The following is a 10,880-nucleotide window of genomic DNA, read 5'->3' as shown; positions in this document are numbered from 1 at the left end:
GCATCCACAACCAAACAAACATTAGCTCATCCATTCATTCACATGTGTGTGCCCAATGGTCCGGCAGCTCCAATCATACGACCGGGGGATCTATGTCCGGAGAATGCTCACATTAGCCCGTCTAAGGGGTTCTGCCCCCAAGCTTCCCCGCCTCTGAGAGAAGAAACATTACCTCCGCTCCTCCGCTCCTCCGCTTCTCAGCTCCACCGCTCCTCCGCTATGGGCCCTGGTACTCCCCCCCCCACCTAAACAAACTCTCACACAAAATCACTCACACACACACAAAAACACACAAACACACACACACACACACATACACACACACCTTAACTCATCATAGCTGTGCTAATAGCATTAGCCGAAACGCATCCACAACCAAACAAACATTAGCTCATCCACTCATTCACATGTGTGTGCCCTATGGTACTCCCTGTCCGCGACCCCCCCCCACCAAAAGAGCCTCTCACACACACAAAGACACTCACACACACACAGACACACATATACACTCATACACACACCTTAAGTCTTCATAGCTGTGCTAATAGCTTTAGCCGAAACGCATCCACAACCAAACAAACATTAGCTCCTCCACTCATTCACAGGTGTGTGCCCTGGTACTCCTTGTCCGTGACCCCCCCCCCCCCCACCAAAACAAACTATCACACACATACACAAAGACACTCACACACACACACACACTGACACACATACACACATTAAGTCATGATAGCTGTGCTAATAGCATTAGCCGAAATGCATCCACAACCAAACAAACATTAGCTCATCCACTCATTCACATGTGTGTGCCCAATGGTCCGCTTCTCCGCTCCACCGCTCCTCCGCTATAGGCCCTGGTACTCCCGATCCACAAACACACACAAACACACACACACACACAAGAACACAAAAACACACAAACACACAAACACCCACACACACACACACCTTAAGTCATCATAGCTGTGCTAATAGCATTAGCCGAAACGCATCCACAACCAAACAAACATTAGCTCGTCCACTCATTCAAATGTATGTGCCCAGAGGTCCTGGATCTCCGGTCATACGTCCGGGGCATCTATGTCCGGAGAAGGCTCACATTTGCCGGTCTAAGGGGTCCTGCTGCCCCCAAGCTTCCCCGCCTTTGAGAAGAGAAATATAATATCGCTCCTCCGCTCCTCCGCTTCTCAACACCTCCGCTCCTCCGCTATTGGCCCTGGTACTCCCGATCCTGCAAACTCAGGAGAATTGCGAGAGGTGCTTCTGCTCTCCTCCACTCCTCCGCTTCTCCGCTCCTCCGCTTTTCCGCTTTGGGCCCTGGAACTCCCGAACCGCTGGATATAAGGGAATCACGGGCTGGGCTTATGCCCTCCTCTGCTCCTCAGCTCATCCGCTCGAGGCCCTGGTACTCCCTGTCCGCGACCCCCCCCCACCTAAACAAACTCTCACACACACACACAGACACACTCACACACACACACACACACACACACACATACACGCACACCTTAACTCATCATAGCTGTGCTAATAGCATTAGCCGAAACGCATCCACAACTAAACAAACATTAGCTCTTCCACTCATTCACATGTGTGTGCCCAATGGTCCGGGAGCTCCAATCATACGTCCGGGGGATCTATGTCCGGAGAATGCTCATATTAGCCCATCTAAGGGGTTCTGCTGCCCCCAAGCTTCCCCGCCTCTGAGTGGAGAAACAATACTTCCGCTACTCCGCTCCTCCGCTTCTCAGCTCCACCGCTCTTCCGCTATGGGCCCTGGTACTCCCCCCCTCCACCTAAATAAACTCTCACACATACACACACAAGAACACACTGACACACAAACACACAAAGACACACACACAGCTCAGCTCCACCGCTCCTCCGCTTTGGGCCCTGGAATTCCCGAACCGCTTGACATAAGCGAATCACGGGCCGGGCTTCTGCCCTCCTCCGCTCCTCAGCTCATCCGCTCTTGGCACTGGTACTCCCTGTCCGCGACCCCCCCCCCCCCCACCAAAACAACCTCACTCACACAAACACACGAAGACACTCACACACACACACAGACACACACACACCTTAAGTCTTCATAGCTGTGCTAATAGCGTTAGCCGAAAAGCATCCACAACCAAACAAACATTAGCTCATCCAATCATTCACAAGTATGTACCAAGAGGTCCGGGAGCCCCGGTCATACGTCCGGGAGAGCGATGTCCATAGAAGGCTCATATTGGCCAGTCTAAGGGGTCCTGCTGCCCCAAAGCTTCCCCGCCTTTGAGAAGAGAAACATAAGTCTGCTCCTCCGCTCCTCCGCTCCACCGCTCCACCGCTTCTCCGTTCTTCCACTCATCCGCTCCGCCGCTGATCCGCTCCGCGCCTTAGTACTCCAGAACTGCTGGACATAAGCGAATCAGGCTCCAAGCCCTGTTACTCCCTATCCGCGGGACTCTGTCGAAATATGGACCGTGCTTCCCCTCTCCTCCACTCCTCCGCTCCTCCGCTCTTCCGCTCCTCCTCTCCTCCGCTCCTCCGCTTCTCCGCTCCTCCGCTCCTCCGCTCCTCCGCTCCTCCGGTCCTCCGCACCTCCGCTCCTCCGCTCCTCCGCTCCTGGCCCTGGTACTCCTGAACTGCTGGACATAAGCGATTCAGGCTCCAAACCCTGGTACTCCCCTTCCGCGGGACTCAGGCGAATTGTCGGACGGGCTTCCGCTCTCCTCCGCTCCTCCGCTCCTCTGCTCTTCCGCTCCTCCGCTCCTCCGCTCCTCCGCTCCTCCGCTCCTCCGCTTCTCCGTTCTTCCGCTCATCCGCTCCGCCGCTCATCCGCTGCTGGCCCTGGTACTCCTGAACTGCTGGACCTGGGCGAATCAGGCTCCAGGCCCTGGTACTCCCTCTCCGCGGGACTCAGGTGAATTGTCGGCCGGGCTTCCGCTCTCCTCCGCTTCTCTTCTCATCCGCTCCTCCGCTCCTCCGCTCAAGTTCCTGGTACTCCTGACCGTTGGATATAAGTGAACCTGCTCAAGGCCCTGGTACTCCCAATCCGCGGGACTCTGGCGAAATGTGGACCGTGCTTCCCCTCTCCTCCGCTCCTCCACTCATCCGCCCCTCCGCTCCTTTGCTCCTCCGCTCCTCCGCAATGGCCCTGGTACTCCTGAACTGCTGAACATCATTTAATCACGCTACAGGCCCTGGTACTCCCTTTCTCCGGGATTTCGGCATATTGTGGTCCATGCTTCCACTCTCCTCCGCTCCTCCGCGCCTCTGCTCCTCCGCTCCTCCGCTCCTCCGCTCCTCCGCTTCTCCGTTCTTCCGCTCATCCGCTCCGCCGCTCATCCGCTACTGGCCCTGGTACTCCTGAACTGCTGGACCTGGGTGAATCAGGTTCCAGGCCCTGGTACTCCCTCTCGCGGGACTCAGGTGTATTGTCGGCCGGGCTTCCGCTCTCTTCCGCTTCTCCTCTCATCCGCTCCTCCGCTCCTCCGCTCCTCCGCTCCTTTGCTCCTCCGCTCCACCGCTCCTCCGCTCATCCGCTCATCCGCTCCTCCGCTCCCCCGCTCCTCCGCTCAAGGCCCTGGTACTCCCTATCCGTGTGACTTAGGCGAATTGTCGGCCAGGCTTCCGCTCTCCTCCGCTCCTCCGCTCCTCCACTCATCCAACCCTCCGCTCGTCCGCTCCTCCGCACCTGGCCCTGGTACTCCTGAATTGTTGAACATCATTAAATCACGCTTCAGGCCCTGGTACTCCCTGTAAGCGGGACTCAGGCGAATTGCCGGCCGGGCCTCCGCTCTCCTCCGCTCCTCCGCTCCTCCGCTCCAGCCCTGGTACTCCTGAACTGCTGGATATCATTAAATCACGCTTCTGGTCCTGGTACTCCCTTTCCGCGGGACTCAGGCGAATTGTCGGCCGGATTCCGCTCTCCTCCGGTCCTCCGGTCCTCCGGTCCTCCGGTCCTCCGGTCCTCCGCTCCTCCGCTCCACCGCTCCGGCCCTGGTACTCCTGAACTGCTGGACATAAGCGAATCAGGCTCCAGGCCCTGGTACTCCCTCTCCGCGGGACTAAGGCGAATTGTCGGCCGGGCTTCCGCTCTCCTCCGCTTCTCCGCTCCTCCGCTCCTCCGCTCTAGGCCCTGGTACTCCTGAACTGCTTGCCATAAGCGAATCAGGCTCCAGGCCCTGGTACTCCCAATCCGCGGGACTCAGGCGAAATGTGGGCCGGGCTTCCGCTCTCCTCCGCTCCTCCGCTCCTCCACTCCTCCGCTCCTCCGCTCTGGCCCTGGTACTCCTGAACTGCTGGACATAAGCGAAACAGGCTCCAGGCCCTGGTACTCCCTTTCCGCGGGACTTAGGCGAATATTCGGCCGGGCTTCCGCTCACCTCCGCTCCTCCGCTCCTCCGCTCCTCCGCTCCTCCGCTCCTCCTCTCTGGGCCCTGGTACTCCTGAACTGCTTGCCATAGGCATATCAGGCTCCAGGCCCTGGTACTCCCAATCCGCGGGACTAAGGCAAAAAGTGGGCCGGGCTTCCGCTCTCCTCCGCTCCTCCGCTCCTCCACTCATCCAACCCTCCGCTCGTCCGCTCCTCCGCACCTGGCCCTGGTACTCCTGAATTATTGAACATCATTAAATCACGCCTCAGGCCCTGGTACTCCCTCTAAGCGGGACTCAGGCGAATTGCCGGCCGGGCCTCCGCTCTCCTCCGCTCCTCCGCTCCTCCGCTCCTCCGGTCCAGCCCTGGTACTCCTGAACTGCTGGATATCATTAAATCACGCTTCTTGTCCTGGTACTCCCTTTCCGCGGGACTCAGGCGAATTGTCGGCCGGATTCCGCTCTCCTCCGGTCCTCCGGTCCTCCGCTCCTCCGCTCCTCCGCTCCTCCGCTCCTCCGCTCCTCCGCTCCTCCGCTCTAGGCCCTGGTACTCCTGAACTGCTTGCCATTAGCGAATCAGGCTCCAGGCCCTGGTACTCCCAATCCGCGGGACTCAGGCGAAATGTGGGCCGGGCTTCCGCTCTCCTCCGCTCATCCGCTCCTCCACTCCTCCGCTCCTCCGCTCCGGCCCTGGTACTCCTGAACTGCTGGACATAAGCGAAACAGGCTCCAGGCCCTGGTACTCCCTTTCCGCGGGACTTAGGCGAATATTCGGCCGGGCTTCCGCTCACCTCCGCTCCTCCGCTCCTCCGCTCCTCCGCTCCTCCGCTCCTCCTCTCTGGGCCCTGGTACTCCTGAACTGCTTGCCATAGGCATATCAGGCTCCAGGCCCTGGTACTCCCAATCCGCGGGACTAAGGCGAATTGTCGGCCGGGCTTCCGCTCTCCTCCGCTTCTCCGCTCCTCCGCTCCTCCGCTCCTCCGCTCCTCCGCTCTAGGCCCTGGTACTCCTGAACTGCTTGCCATAAGCGAATCAGGCTCCAGGCCCTGGTACTCCCAATCCGCGGGACTCAGGCGAAATGTGGGCCGGGCTTCCGCTCTCCTCCGCTCCTCCGCTCCTCCACTCCTCCGCTCCTCCGCTCTGGCCCTGGTACTCCTGAACTGCTGGACATAAGCGACACAGGCTCCAGGCCCTGGTACTCCCTTTCCGCGGGACTTAGGCGAATATTCGGCCGGGCTTCCGCTCACCTCCGCTCCTCCGCTCCTCCGCTCCTCCGCTCCTCCGCTCCTCCTCTCTGGGCCCTGGTACTCCTGAACTGCTTGCCATAGGCATATCAGGCTCCAGGCCCTGGTACTCCCAATCTGCGGGACTAAGGCAAAAAGTGGGCCGGGCTTCCGCTCTCCTCCGCTCCTCCGCTCCTCCACTCATCCAACCCTCCGCTCGTCCGCTCCTCCGCACCTGGCCCTGGTACTCCTGAATTGTTGAACATCATTAAATCACGCTTAGGCCCTGGTACTCCCTCTTAGCGGGACTCAGGCGAATTGCCGGCCGGGCCTCCGCTCTCCTCCGCTCCTCCGCTCCTCCGCTCCAGCCCTGGTACTCCTGAACTGCTGGATATCATTAAATCACGCTTCTGGTCCTGGTACTCCCTTTCCGCGGGACTCAGGCGAATTGTCGGCCGGATTCCGCTCTCCTCCGGTCCTCCGGTCCTCCGGTCCTCCGCTCCTCCGCTCCTCCGCTCCTCCGCTCCTCCGTTCCGGCCCTGGTACTCCTGAACTGCTGGACATAAGCGAATCAGGCTCAAGGCCCTGGTACTCCTTCTCCGCGGGACTTAGGCGAATTGTCGGCCGGGCTTCCGCTCACCTCCGCTCCTCCGCTCATCCGGTCCTCCACTCATCCGCCCCTCCGCTCCTTCGCTCCTCCGCACCTGGCCCTGGTACACCTGCATTGCTGAACATCATTAAATCACGTTTAATGGCCCTGGTACTCCCTCTCCGCGGGACTAAGGCGAATTGTCGGCCGGGCTTCCGCTCTCCTCCGCTTCTCCGCTCCTCCGCTCCTCCGCTCCTCCGCTCCTCCGCTCTAGGCCCTGGTACTCCTGAACTGCTTGCCATTCGCGAATCAGGCTCCAGGCCCTGGTACTCCCAATCCGCGGGACTCAGGCGAAATGTGGGCCGGGCTTCCGCTCTCCTCCGCTCATCCGCTCCTCCACTCCTCCGCTCCTCCGCTCCGGCCCTGGTACTCCTGAACTGCTGGACATAAGCGAAACAGGCTCCAGGCCCTGGTACTCCCTTTCCGCGGGACTTAGGCGAATATTCGGCCGGGCTTCCGCTCACCTCCGCTCCTCCGCTCCTCCGCTCCTCCGCTCCTCCTCTCTGGGCCCTGGTACTCCTGAACTGCTTGCCATAGGCATATCAGGCTCCAGGCCCTGGTACTCCCAATCCGCGGGACTAAGGCAAAAAGTGGGCCGGGCTTCCGCTCTCCTCCGCTCCTCCGCTCCTCCACTCATCCAACCCTCCGCTCGTCCGCTCCTCCGCACCTGGCCCTGGTACTCCTGAATTGTTGAACATCATTAAATCACGCTTCAGGCCCTGGTACTCCCTCTTAGCGGGACTCAGGCGAATTGCCGGCCGGGCCTCCGCTCTCCTCCGCTCCTCCGCTCCTCCGGTCCAGCCCTGGTACTCCTGAACTGCTGGATATCATTAAATCACGCTTCTGGTCCTGGTACTCCCTTTCCGCGGGACTCAGGCGAATTGTCGGCCGGATTCCGCTCTCCTCCGGTCCTCCGGTCCTCCGGTCCTCCGGTCCTCCGCTCCTCCGCTCCTCCGCTCCTCCGTTCCGGCCCTGGTACTCCTGAACTGCTGGACATAAGCGAATCAGGCTCAAGGCCCTGGTACTCCTTCTCCGCGGGACTTAGGCGAATTGTCGGCCGGGCTTCCGCTCACCTCCGCTCCTCCGCTCATCCGGTCCTCCACTCATCCGCCCCTCCGCTCCTTCGCTCCTCCGCACCTGGCCCTGGTACACCTGCATTGCTGAACATCATTAAATCACGTTCAATGGCCCTGGTACTCCCTCTCCGCTGGAGTCAGGCGAATTGTCGACCGGGCTTCCGCTCTCCTAAGCTCATCCGCTCATCCGCTCCTCCGCTCCTCCGCTGTGGGCCCTGGTACTCCGGAACCGCAGGACATAAGCTATTCAGGCTCCAGGCCCTGGTACTCCCTTTCCGCGGGACTCAGGCAAATTGTCGGCCGGATTCCGCTCTCCTCCGCTCATCCGCTCCTCCGCTCCACCACTTAAACGTTCTTCTGCTCATCCGCTCCTCCGCTCCGGGCCCTGGTACTCCTGAACTGTTAGACATAATCGAATCAGGTACCAGGCCTTGGTACTCCCTCTCCGCGGGACTTAGGCGAATTTTCGGCCGGGCTTCTGCTCACCTCCGCTCCGCCGCTCATCCGCTCCTCCGCTCCTCCGCTCTTCCGCTCCTCCGCTCTTCTGCTCATCTGCTCCTCCGCCCCCCCATTCCGGGCCCTGGTACTCCCAATCCGCGGGACTTAGGCGAATTGTCGGCCGGGCTTCCGCTCTCCTCCGCTTCTCCTCTCATCCGCTCCGCCGCTCCTCCGCTTCAGGCCCTGGTACTCCTGAACTGCTGGACATAAGCGAATTAGGTTCCAGGCCCTGGTACTCCCTCTCCGCGGGACTTAGGCGAATTTTTGGCCGGGCTTCCGCTCTCCTCCGCTCTTCCGCTCCTCCGGTCATCCGCTCATCCGCTCCGGGCCCTGGTACTCCGGACCGCTTGACATAAGTGAATCAGGCTCCCAGCCCTGGTACTCACAATCCGCGCGACATAGGGGAAATGTGGGCCGGGCTTCCGCTCTCCTCCGCTCCTCCGCTCCTCCGCTCCTCCGCTCATCCGCTCATCCGCTCCTCCGCTCCTTCGATCCTCTGCTCCAGGCCCTGGTACTCCTGAACTGCTGGACATAAGTGAATCAGGCTCCAGGCCCTGGTACTCCCTCTCCGCGGGACTCAGGCGAATTGCCGGACGGGCTTCCGCTCTCCTCCACTCCTCCGCTCATCCACTCATCCGCCCCTCCGCTCCTCCGCTCCTCCGCACCTGGCCCTGGTACTCCTGAATTGCTGAACATCATTAAATCACGATTCAGGCCCTGGTACTCCCTTTCCGCGGGACTCAGGCGAATTGTCGGCAGGATTCCGCTCTCCTCCGCTCCTCGGCTCCTCCCCACCTCCGCTCCTCCGCTCCTCCGCTCCTCCGCTTCTCCGCTCCTCCACTCCTCCGCTCCTCCGCTTCTCCTCTCATCCACTCCTCCGCACCTCCGCTCCGGGCCCTGGTACTCCTGAACTGCTGGACATAAGCGAAACAGGCTCCAGGCCCTGGTACTCCCTTTCCGCGGGACTAAGGCAAAAAGTGGGCCGGGCTTCCGCTCTCCTCCGCTCCTCCGCTCCTCCACTCATCCAACCCTCCGCTCGTCCGCTCCTCCGCACCTGGCCCTGGTACTCCTGAATTGTTGAACATCATTAAATCACGCTTCAGGCCCTGGTACTCCCTCTAAGCGGGACTCAGGCGAATTGCCGGCCGGGCCTCCGCTCTCCTCCGCTCCTCCGCTCCTCCGCTCCAGCCCTGGTACTCCTGAACTGCTGGATATCATTAAATCACGCTTCTGGTCCTGGTACTCCCTTTCCGCGGGACTCAGGCGAATTGTCGGCCGGATTCCGCTCTCCTCCGGTCCTCCGGTCCTCCGGTCCTCCGCTCCTCCGGTCCTCCGCTCCTCCGCTCCACCGCTCCGGCCCTGGTACTCCTGAACTGCTGGACATAAGCGAATCAGGCTCCAGGCCCTGGTACTCCCTCTCCGCGGGACTAAGGCGAATTGTCGGCCGGGCTTCCGCTCACCTCCGCTCCTCCGCTCCTCCGCTCCTCCGCTCCTCCGCTCCTCCTCTCTGGACCCTGGTACTCCTGAACTGCTTGCCATAGGCATATCAGGCTCCAGGCCCTAGTACTCCCAATCCGCGGGACTAAGGCAAAAAGTGGGCCGGGCTTCCGCTCTCCTCCGCTCCTCCGCTCCTCCACTCATCCAACCCTCCGCTCGTCCGCTCCTCCGCACCTGGCCCTGGTACTCCTGAATTGTTGAACATCATTAAATCACGCTTCAGGCCCTGGTACTCCCTCTAAGCGGGACTCAGGCGAATTGCCGGCCGGGCCTCCGCTCTCCTCCGCTCCTCCGGTCCAGCCCTGGTACTCCTGAACTGCTGGATATCATTAAATCACGCTTCTGGTCCTGGTACTCCCTTTCCGCGGGACTCAGGCGAATTGTCGGCCGGATTCCGCTCTCCTGCGGTCCTCCGGTCCTCCGGTCCTCCGCTCCTCCGCTCCTCCGCTCCTCCGCTCCACCGCTCCGGCCCTGGTACTCCTGAACTGCTGGACATAAGCGAATCAGGCTCCAGGCCCTGGTACTCCCTCTCCGCGGGACTAAGGCGAATTGTCGGCCGGGCTTCCGCTCTCCTCCGCTTCTCCACTCATCCGCTCCTCCGCTCCTCCGCTCCTCCGCTCTAGGCCCTGGTACTCCTGAACTGCTTGCCATTAGCGAATCAGGCTCCAGGCCCTGGTACTCCCAATCCGCGGGACTCAGGCGAAATGTGGGCCGGGCTTCCGCTCTCTTCCGCTCCTCCGCTCCTCCACTCCTCCGCTCCTCCGCTCCGGCCCTGGTACTCCTGAACTGCTGGACATAAGCGAAACAGGCTCCAGGCCCTGGTACTCCCTTTCCGCGGGACTTAGGCGAATATTCGGCCGGGCTTCCGCTCACCTCCGCTCCTCCGCTCCTCCGCTCCTCCGCTCCTCCGCTCCTCCTCTCTGGGCCCTGGTACTCCTGAACTGCTTGCCATAGGCATATCAGGCTCCAGGCCCTGGTACTCCCAATCCGCGGGACTAAGGCAAAAAGTGGGCCGGGCTTCCGCTCTCCTCCGCTCCTCCGCTCCTCCACTCATCCAACCCTCCGCTCGTCCGCTCCTCCGCACCTGGCCCTGGTACTCCTGAATTGTTGAACATCATTAAATCACGCTTCAGGCCCTGGTACTCCCTCTCCGCGGGACTCAGGCGAATTGCCGGGCGGGCTTCCGCTCTCCTCCGCTCCTTCGCTCCTCCGCTCCTCCGTTCTGGCCCTGGTACTCCTGAACTGCTGGACATAAGCGAATTAGGTTCCAGGCCCTGGTACTCCCTCTCCGCGGGACTTAGGCGAATTTTTGGCCGGGCTTCCGCTCTCCTCCGCTCTTCCGCTCCTCCGGTCATCCGCTCATCCGCTCCGGGCCCTGGTACTCCGGACCGCTTGACATAAGTGAATCAGGCTCCCAGCCCTGGTACTCACAATCCGCGCGACATAGGGGAAATATGGGCCGGGCTTCCGCTCTCCTCCGCTCCTCCGCTCCTCCGCTCCTCCGCTCATCCGCTCCTCCGCTCATCCGCTCATCCGCTCCTCCGCTCCTCCGATCCTCCGCTCCAGGCCCTGGTA

This window comes from Fistularia commersonii, chromosome 14 (genome assembly GCF_037954325.1).
Source record: "Fistularia commersonii isolate RoL2024-O1a breed Wild chromosome 14, RoL_Fcom_v1.0, whole genome shotgun sequence".
In the NCBI taxonomy this organism is placed as follows: Eukaryota; Metazoa; Chordata; class Actinopteri; order Syngnathiformes; family Fistulariidae; genus Fistularia; species Fistularia commersonii.
This window is presented reverse-complemented; position numbering follows the sequence as displayed.